This window comes from Phaethon lepturus, unplaced genomic scaffold, assembly GCF_000687285.1.
Source record: "Phaethon lepturus isolate BGI_N335 unplaced genomic scaffold, ASM68728v1 scaffold7832, whole genome shotgun sequence".
NCBI lineage: Eukaryota > Metazoa > Chordata > Aves > Phaethontiformes > Phaethontidae > Phaethon > Phaethon lepturus.
In genome coordinates, this window is record NW_010525537.1 from 23,805 (window position 1) to 32,839 (window position 9,035).

Below are 9,035 nucleotides of genomic sequence, written 5' to 3' on the forward strand. Positions count from 1 at the left end.
TTGACAAATGCCATTTAAGCTTTCAAAGCCATCAATATGCTATTGAAAGGGATTTAGAGGGAAATCCTCCCACTATAGAAGACGAGGACTTTGAAGGATCTCGGTGGAAGCCCTTGGTCTCCCCACCCCTTCAAACCTTTCACTGGCTTCCTTCAGCATATAGAGCCCTGAAACGCGTGGCTATGGGAAAGGGGGGGGAGGCCCCTTTCAAAGACGTTTGTATATAACTGAATGTGCCAATCTGCTTTTGTTCAGGCATGAGAACTGAATAGAAGTGTTTCCAGAAAAAGTCTCTTGTGCTCATGGTCAGCTTTTCAATAGGCTTTCTGCTAATAGATTTTTAATATGGAAGTTGGAAATGGTGAAATACAAGTTTGAAAATTTTATTGAATTGAAAAATTGCCCAGAAAAGCCTCTCTGCCCTATAGCAATTGTTAATGATGCTACCATTTCCTTCTTTAGCACTGTCTTTTAAAGAAAAGTAACCTCATACATTATACATGTGACAAGACAAATCACCTGAGCTTTGAGTTTAATTATTTAAAATAAAGCCCTGTCTTTTTTCCACAGACATTTCAAAACCCATTTCTATGTTCGTTCTTTTCTCTGCTTATTTAAAAGCTCATTTTCAAACCACATGCCTTTATTAAAAAATGTCCATTATGGAATTAGGTTAGAAAAAAAGACACCTGTTTTTGTTAAAGAGGTTTTAATTTAGGATCTGGATGTCTTGAAGTCCTCGTTTTTTCCTGTGCTGTGCTGAATCTGCAGGATTCAAGATGAAAATTCTGAAGAGCTTAATAAAATTGCACAAATAAAAAAGTGGCAGAACCCTCTGGAGAGCTCTGGAGAAAGGATCTCTCTGCATTCTCTGGTGGATCATGCAAGGATATACTGGGGCTTTATTCAGGGAGCTCCCAATGGGTTTGTGTTTTTCAGTCAGCACTGATGCCCACAAAATCCCCTTTGTGGTCCTTTTGGTAGCAGTAGTATCCATCTAGAGCCATGTCGTGCCATCTTCTTAAGTCTGCCACAAGTATGTGAAAGTTGAGATCCACATGCCAAGACCATGACTGAGAGGGGCATCCTTCACCTCTCTAGTCTTCACACCACTGTCCACATGGGAAGGGAGAATGAAGCCAGCCTTTGGGCTGAGGTAGTGTCCTTATACCCTGTGTGTGGTATGAAGAGGAGCACCAGTCTACCTCCCACCAACGCCAGCCCCCTCATGAAGGGATGGCAAGGCTGACTGGATTCTGCAGAGTGTGGAAAACAAGGTAACACCTCTCAGCAGAAGACCTGCTTCTGCTTAGCGAGTGCCCTGTCTTTATTTCTGTCCTGTTTTTACATTTCTACCTGCACCATTTCCAAGCTGGCGTCTGTTTTGTCACCATTTGGGGGAGGAGTGCAGCAATAGCAGTATGTGGCAGGTACTGTCTTGGGCACTCTTGTGCAAGGTGAGACCAATGGTCATCAGCAGTTGCTGTTATGTAGGAGGTGGGTGTTCTGTGTTCATTTGTGCTACTTGTTCATCGCAAGGCAAATTAAGCCTATAAGAGATCTCCCAGAGTGTCTGAGCCTTCTAGTTCCAAAATATTGATTCATCTTTGCCCAGAAAGAACCATCACAATGCAGATTATTCTGAATAATACTTCTGGTTTCCTGATGGAGCTGATGGGAAAGCTGTACTTCATGTGAAAGGAAAATTGAGCAAAAGCTATGGAAAAGAGAGGGTGAGGAAGGGAAAATGAGCAGAATCAGCAGATTGCTTTGGAAGCAGAACACCAGGAATGAAAAGTTAAGTACCCAAATAATTGGAGCAGGCATGAAAACCAAACAGGAAAGAAAGAAAGACTTTAACAGTGAACCGTACAGAAGTGTAAGAAACAGAAATAAAGCACTTCCTTAGATTGTTGAACCTCCTCACTTGAAAAAAAGGTGTAAGGATGATTTCGTCAGCAGAAAATGTCACGTTCCTCTCTCTAGTGACTCAAAGCAAGGGCATCCCGCCTTTAACTCAACAGATTTTAGAAATGATAAAAGGGCTGGAAAAAATATGTGGAAATCTTCCCAGTGAACCCAGCAGTACTACATTCACTACTCCAGGCAAAGCGATGTGCTGTTGCATGATTTCCACAACTGTGAAATACTGCCTATTGGGTAGAACCTGGCATTAGGCACTTGGAGGCCTGGGATGACGTCCTCCTCCCATGGGAGTCAATGGGAGTTTTGCTACCAGCATCAGCGGAGCCAGGTGTTTACCCCCAGGCACTGTTCTAGTGCTGACATTGACTTGCTGTGTTATAAGTTTTAAGACATGTACATAATAGGGTGACTGATTCTTTCCAGCATTTTTATAGCACTTGGAATAGCTAAAGGAAAGAGATCTTGGAAAGTTCATTCCATGTGCAAAAAAAGCACCAAAAAAGCAGAGCAGACAGGTGCAGTATATGGGGGGACACTTATTTCACAATTGCACACAGGTGCAATAGTGTTTGCAGCAGCAGTTTACATTTGTTAAACGTTTGCTTTGGCTACTGATGTTTTGTAATATTGTTCAATATTGTCTCCAGGAAGACCCAAAACTGATATTTGAAACCTGAAACTGAGACACAGCAGTGGATTTGACTGAACAGCACCAGTTAATAGCTTGCTCTGAAGAGATTTTCTGTTGATCATCCTAACAATCACAAGAAGTGGTGGGTCACTGGCCTCACAATGAGGTTGCCAAACAGTGGACTATGTAAACACTAAACTGACTAAAAGGAAGGAAACGGGGATCATTTATTCTGGATCAGTCTGATGCCTCTACACATACTAAATACTAGCTTATCCTCTGAACAGCCCAGCTGATCTCAGTAGAAATAGTCCTGAAGTATTTTGTCTCCGAATTAATTGTACAGCTCTGATCCCAATAATTTAAGTTATTGGAAAGGGAAGTAATTTATCCAAAGAGAAGACACTTTTCTACAAGAAGGAGCACAGCCCTTTTCCCTGAAGATTGTGCTAGTATAACTACATGAAAAATATATCCCAGCCTTACCCAACACATGAGGTCTCTACCAGAGATTTCTCCTTGGTAGGGTAAGTTAGCACATCTCAGCCTTGCTCCTTGACCGGAATTGTTTAAAGTTAGCTCAGGTATTTCAGTACTCTGCTGATCTGAAAGGCAGCTGTTCAGTTACAAGCAGTGTGTGGAGACCAGGTATACATGATGTCAGTGTAAGATTAAAGACCTGGTGTTTTTGTGTATTCAGACTCTTTTATACCAGCCCATGTGAAGGTATCTTATGATGAAAGTGAATTTTGAACACTTAGGCAAAAAAATTTTACTGATGGAGAAATACAGTGTTTTTATGTGTGTTTAAAAAAAAAACAAACAAACTTACAAAGTTTTAATCTTTGTAAGAATCAAGCTATACAGATTTCCTGGCACTTACTATTGGAGAGGTCTGGGTGTTCAATCTGTCAGTGAAAAATCTGACAGCTCTGCCATTCCTCTGAGCTCTGTAGGAGGTGTTGGAAGAGGCTGTCAGCCAGCCAGGAGCTGGCAGATCTGGAGGCCCATTGTGTTTCAGAGAACAAGCTCTGTCAGACATAAAGGGAAGACGTGCATATAAAAAAAAAATCCACAACTTTGTGTATCTGAAGAAGATTTATGATATTTACGTCCTAGGTATAGGATCACCCTGCATTACTCTAAGCCAACACTGCCAACTGAAAAAAGCAGTTATGTTTCACCTTCCTTATTTGTTTCTCCTCTATACTTTAGCTTCTGGTAGCACAAACAGCAGCGCAATGAACAAGCTGAGGGAGCTGATTTAGATTAAAACTTTTTTTTTTCCCTGCTGGACTTGTTTTAATCCAGATTAGTTGCCGACTCTGGCTGAACAGCATTCTCAAAAGGAATGGACAGTGCTGGGGGGTGGGAGGGGCGGAGATCAGGAGTAATTCTTTTGGTAGCAACATTGGTCAAAACTGGGTGTTCTAGTAGTACAACATCAATTGAGTTGTCCATGCAACAGAGAGAAGATTCTGTAAAGAATTACTTCAGCTAAGCGACAACACAAAAATGATCAAATTAGTAATTCAGAGTAGAAGTCTAGTAGTTGTGATAGAGCAGAGTTTTCTCTGATGAAATACCTCAGATACTCTTCAACAACACAAGGTACAGCTAAACTGTAATAAATGCAGAAGTGACAGTGCTGTATTAAAACAAGTCCAATCATTCAGCACCAATGCATGGGAAAATGGGAATCTATAGAATAAAAGTAGTGAAGAAGAGCAAACATTTTTATGTAAAATAACCAATTTTACTGAAAATTCCTCTGAGATAAAAAGATCAGTTGGGATCAAAGACGTGGACTCTTGTCTTTGCTGAATGATGTTTTTGCCATTTCTGTTACCTAGCCAGAATTTCACCTAGTCTAGAGTACGTGTATTTTGCAGTGAACTGGTTTGGGAATACCAAGTTTATACATATGATAACTGCTACATTACATCACAGAAAGTAGCACTGTGCAAACACCCTGCATTATGAAATTAGTACAGTTGTAGCAGCATTGTGCTGTACCTGGGGTAATTAGCCTTTCTGAGGGCACCTAACATGATAATGTAACTTCTAGCTCTGGACCTGGCTCACTCATCTGTACCTTGGGGACCTTTGCACTGTGCCATGTAGGATATATATTTCCTGCTCTAAATGCAGGTGTGTTGTGCACAGATTTCCAGATACTCAGATCTACACCATTACTGTTAGAATGTGTTTATAGCAGATGCTCTCAAAGCTGTTTGCTTTTTAATTCTTCAAATCCTTGCTGTGGAATTGAGTTGAGGCAAATTAAGATCAGCAAAATAAGTAACTTACAGTGTATATTGTTACGAATTAAATCAGACGAATCCTGATTCATTTCCACCCTCAGCAGCCTCACTGAAGTAATATTGGGTATTTTGGTGAAGGTGAGTTTTAAAATTGGTTTGTGTAACATATAATCTATGATGTACATAACTTCCAGTTGGGTGTTCAGCCCAATTGGCTGTGTAGCCCATAATACTTGATTGAGGAACGTTGTACTTCATGTCTTTAGGCTTGTGTTTTGAGTCTTTGTCTGTACTTGGGTATATTTTTAATTAGCTTCTGCTGTAGTCAAGGTGTAGTACGCTGATAAGCAAACTATGCCGTGTTTTTTGTAGATGCTTTTTTCTCATATAAATAACCATAATTTAGGAACAGTTTCACTGAGTTCAGAGGGATGAAATTATAGACCTGGAATTAGAAGGAAATTGGACCCCCAGTTTCTGAAATGGATTAATATGTCCGTTCATTCACAAAAAAGGATGTTTTTCTATATTATTATAATTTTTGTAATAAATAGTTGTAAAAATAAGCAACTTCTAGAGATGCAGAAAATATCTTGAAACTAAGAGAGACCAAGGTGTTTTTTTCCCAGACTTGATCACTTCTAATAAATATCTTTTCTCAATGTAACTGTACTTCATCAAAAATAAGATAAACAGTACCTGATAAATAAACAGGTAATGATGAAAACAGAACAAACATTCTAGTAGTTGTCTTCATAAATTACAATAAAAACGGATATATTTTCCTGTTGTGCATTGTTTCAGTATCTGAACAAGATGAATCGTTTATGCAGTACTTGTATAATCTATTTGAATTAGTGCAGCAGAAACAAGTAGTAACTCACAAAGTAAAATAGTACTAATACAATCTGTGAGCATGGGAGGAAGACAAATTCCATTCAGTCCTCTTTTAATTGCTCTTGCTGGCATCTGTATTATAAAATATTTCTTTAACTATTCAAGCTTTAAAAGACGTGATTTAAGCACAGTAAATGATTGACATATTAGAACGTTTTTGTAACTTACCCTGGTAATTATGACTTAGCAAACTGAGTCTTCAGTGCCAAATGAACAGCCATGAATCAGCTTTGAAAGTAAATAGATAATTTCACCTAGGGAGCATCATGAATTTCATACACAAAAAAAGCAGAGAGCCAGAATCTTTGTACCTAAAATGAAATGTCAGGTGCTTGTCAGATTAATTCAGCACTGTGTGTGTTTGATCTGATCTTTGATCTTTACTTTCTTTTTGACCCTCATTGTTTGCTCTGCCCTGCTCCCTCTGCTGGAGTCTTGGATAAACTGAATGGCAAAATTGTTTCCTGAAAAGATTAATCATGCACGTACTGTTTGCTTTACAAATGTTCTTCAGTCTAGATTTAAGTATGTCTTTGATGGCTGTTTATAAGACAGAATTGCCTTCTATGTTCAGGAATAGTGCATGCTGTTTAAAACAACTGTGTTACAGAACTTCTGCGGTAATAAGCAAAATTTTGCTATCTGTGACGTTAGAGGAACCCAGTGACACATGTTGGGAGTGCAGAATTTTGGCCAAAGCATTTTGTTCGTTTGTGTTGAATCCAGACGTGGCCTATCAGCCTGGTTAGCCAGGATCTGATGTTTAATACTCACCCAGTGGGTTATGGGCCAATACACAACAGCAGAGAAGAGGTGCAGACAGAGCCCTCCTGGCCTTGCTGGATCACCTTTGAGGCTTCTCTAAGTTCAAGGTGCCTGATCCTTCCCATAGATACCTGTTTACAATGGCAGTGGTTGTATCTTCTGTAAGCAAAATGCACTGCTAGAACAAGCACTACTGGTCTGCCAGGGAAGGGAAGGACAGTGCGAGGGGGACAGTGGGAGTACTGTCCATTTACTGGAATAAAACTCTTCGTGGGGTGCACAGGCAGACATACTCTCACTGCAGGGTCTATCAGGGTCTATTCTCATGTGACCACACAATGTCACTTGCTTTTTGCAGGGCATATTTTAATGCAAAGGTGTTGGGTCTCTGGAAACATTGTAACTTCGATGTCAAGTAACAGAAAATTTCTTTAAAAAATGGGTAACAAGTGATCTTGCTTTAGCCTTGCATCACTTCTGTGTTAATTTTTGAAAGTATAGAATGGGATCAGTTGCTGATAATTTGCTATTACAAATAATATTACATGGGATAATGAATTTTTAAATATTTAGTTTTGGCATTTGTCATTATCAATGTGCAGAAGGGCAGAAATATCCATGCTATCACCACTTCTTGTTTACTGTGAATATCTTGATAGAGGGATTGCCTGTTCTGTGTAATATCTATTATTACTCTCTCTCTTTACTGCTTCCTGCGAATCTACCACTTTTTTCCCCAAAGATTTTTCCAAATACAAAGATGCACTGCTTCAAATGTGAATTAGTTAGTGGAAATTCACATCGTAATCATAGTTTACCACAAAGTCCTTTAAAGAACCACAGATGAAGTTTGAAGCTAGATGTGAGAAGAAATGCAATGACTTAATGATCAGGAAGCATTTTTAATGCTTATTTACGCATGCTCATGCTATGCCCTGTGCTGCTCTGCATTGGTGTATTAAACATACAAATACATGACTGCCGATTTTCATGTTGATTTTGGAAGATAATGTAATCTAGGACTACTAAAATGAAAATATGGTCATTGTTTTCTGAGGCTATTGACAGCTTATGCATCACCATTTGGAAAACCAGTGTAAATGCCATGGGGTGGACAGTGTGATCTAATGAAAAGGGCAGTGTACAAATCATCATCAGTGTCTGGTTCCTCTGTGGTGTACAACCTGCTGTTTGACTGTGAGCATGTCACTTTTCCTTCAGGTGTCTTAGTTTCCCTTCTGCAAAATGATGGTAATTATTATTCTATTTATTTATTGAGACCCTTGAATGAAAACATGCTATAGGAATTTATTTGTAAGAAATAGGAACTACTACAGCGTTGGCAACTTTAAGCAGTTGTAGCAGATGAAGTTATTTTTGATATCCATAGTGAAGCATTTGCATTAGTAGGTGGCATGCACTTAATAGCTAGCATATTCTTCCGTTGTCCAGTGGAGCTACTAAAGTATTCTGCCAGCAGTAGAAACAGGAGAGCTGTGTTAAAAAGATAGGCATAGCAACGGAAGAGCAGTAGTAATTCTTACCCCTTTTCATTATTTTGTATGACTACATATGAGATAGTGTCCAATTTTGCTGTAAATAGATTAAGGAAATTGTCTTAGTTTAGGAACTGTTCTCAGCTGGTAAGAACTCAAGGAGTGCATTCAGTCTGTTGACAGTATATTTATATGAGTTTATAAGCTTTATCTTTCAAAGACTTCCATAAAAATAATCATTCATACATCTTGTTGGGCTAAGGCAGGGCTAGAGGAAACATAACTAATAATCCTAATTCATAATAATATGTCTTGATAATTTTCTAAAAATCAACCAGGTCGCAACTGTTAAAGATAGGCTACAGAATTCATTGTCTTTAATATTGGATTATTTTATTAGCCGTGCAATGGGTAGACAAATTTGTACCCTTCAGTTCAATAGAAGTTTAGCCTAGTGGTAGATTAACAGATTCGTGAAAGCCAATAGAAGCCTTGCATATATCCCAAGACAGATTTTTGTTCTCCTTTAAAAGACATAAATATAACGTGGAAAACTGATCTTCCACGATGAATAGTCACTGAAACATCTCTTGTAATAACAGCTAATAACAGGTTAGTAACTTCACCTCCAGACTCATCTATTGGAAGTTAAGAACTAGTTCACTTAACTTGTTTTACTGGCTTTTGGGAATTCATTGTGAACTACTCACTTTTAAGATGGTGACTGGATATTTTTCAGCGTGTATATGCATGGACAACAAAACTGGGGGGAAGACCTGTTGTATCTACCTTCCTGGACTCTGTTTTTCAAATGCTCAGAATTTGCCCATATAGTCACCGAGAAAAAACAGATAGATGCATGGCGCAGTTTGCAATATTTTCTGTTCTTTGAAGATTTCGTCACGGATAGGGGCACGGAATATAATTAAGATACCGTTATAGTGAGCCATGTTGCCAATGCAGTCATCGAAGCAAATCTTTTTATCTTTTGAAAAGATAAAAGTTTAGTTTGCTGGTATGTTGCTTTTATAGTCAGCGGTCCAACAGGCTGCAGGA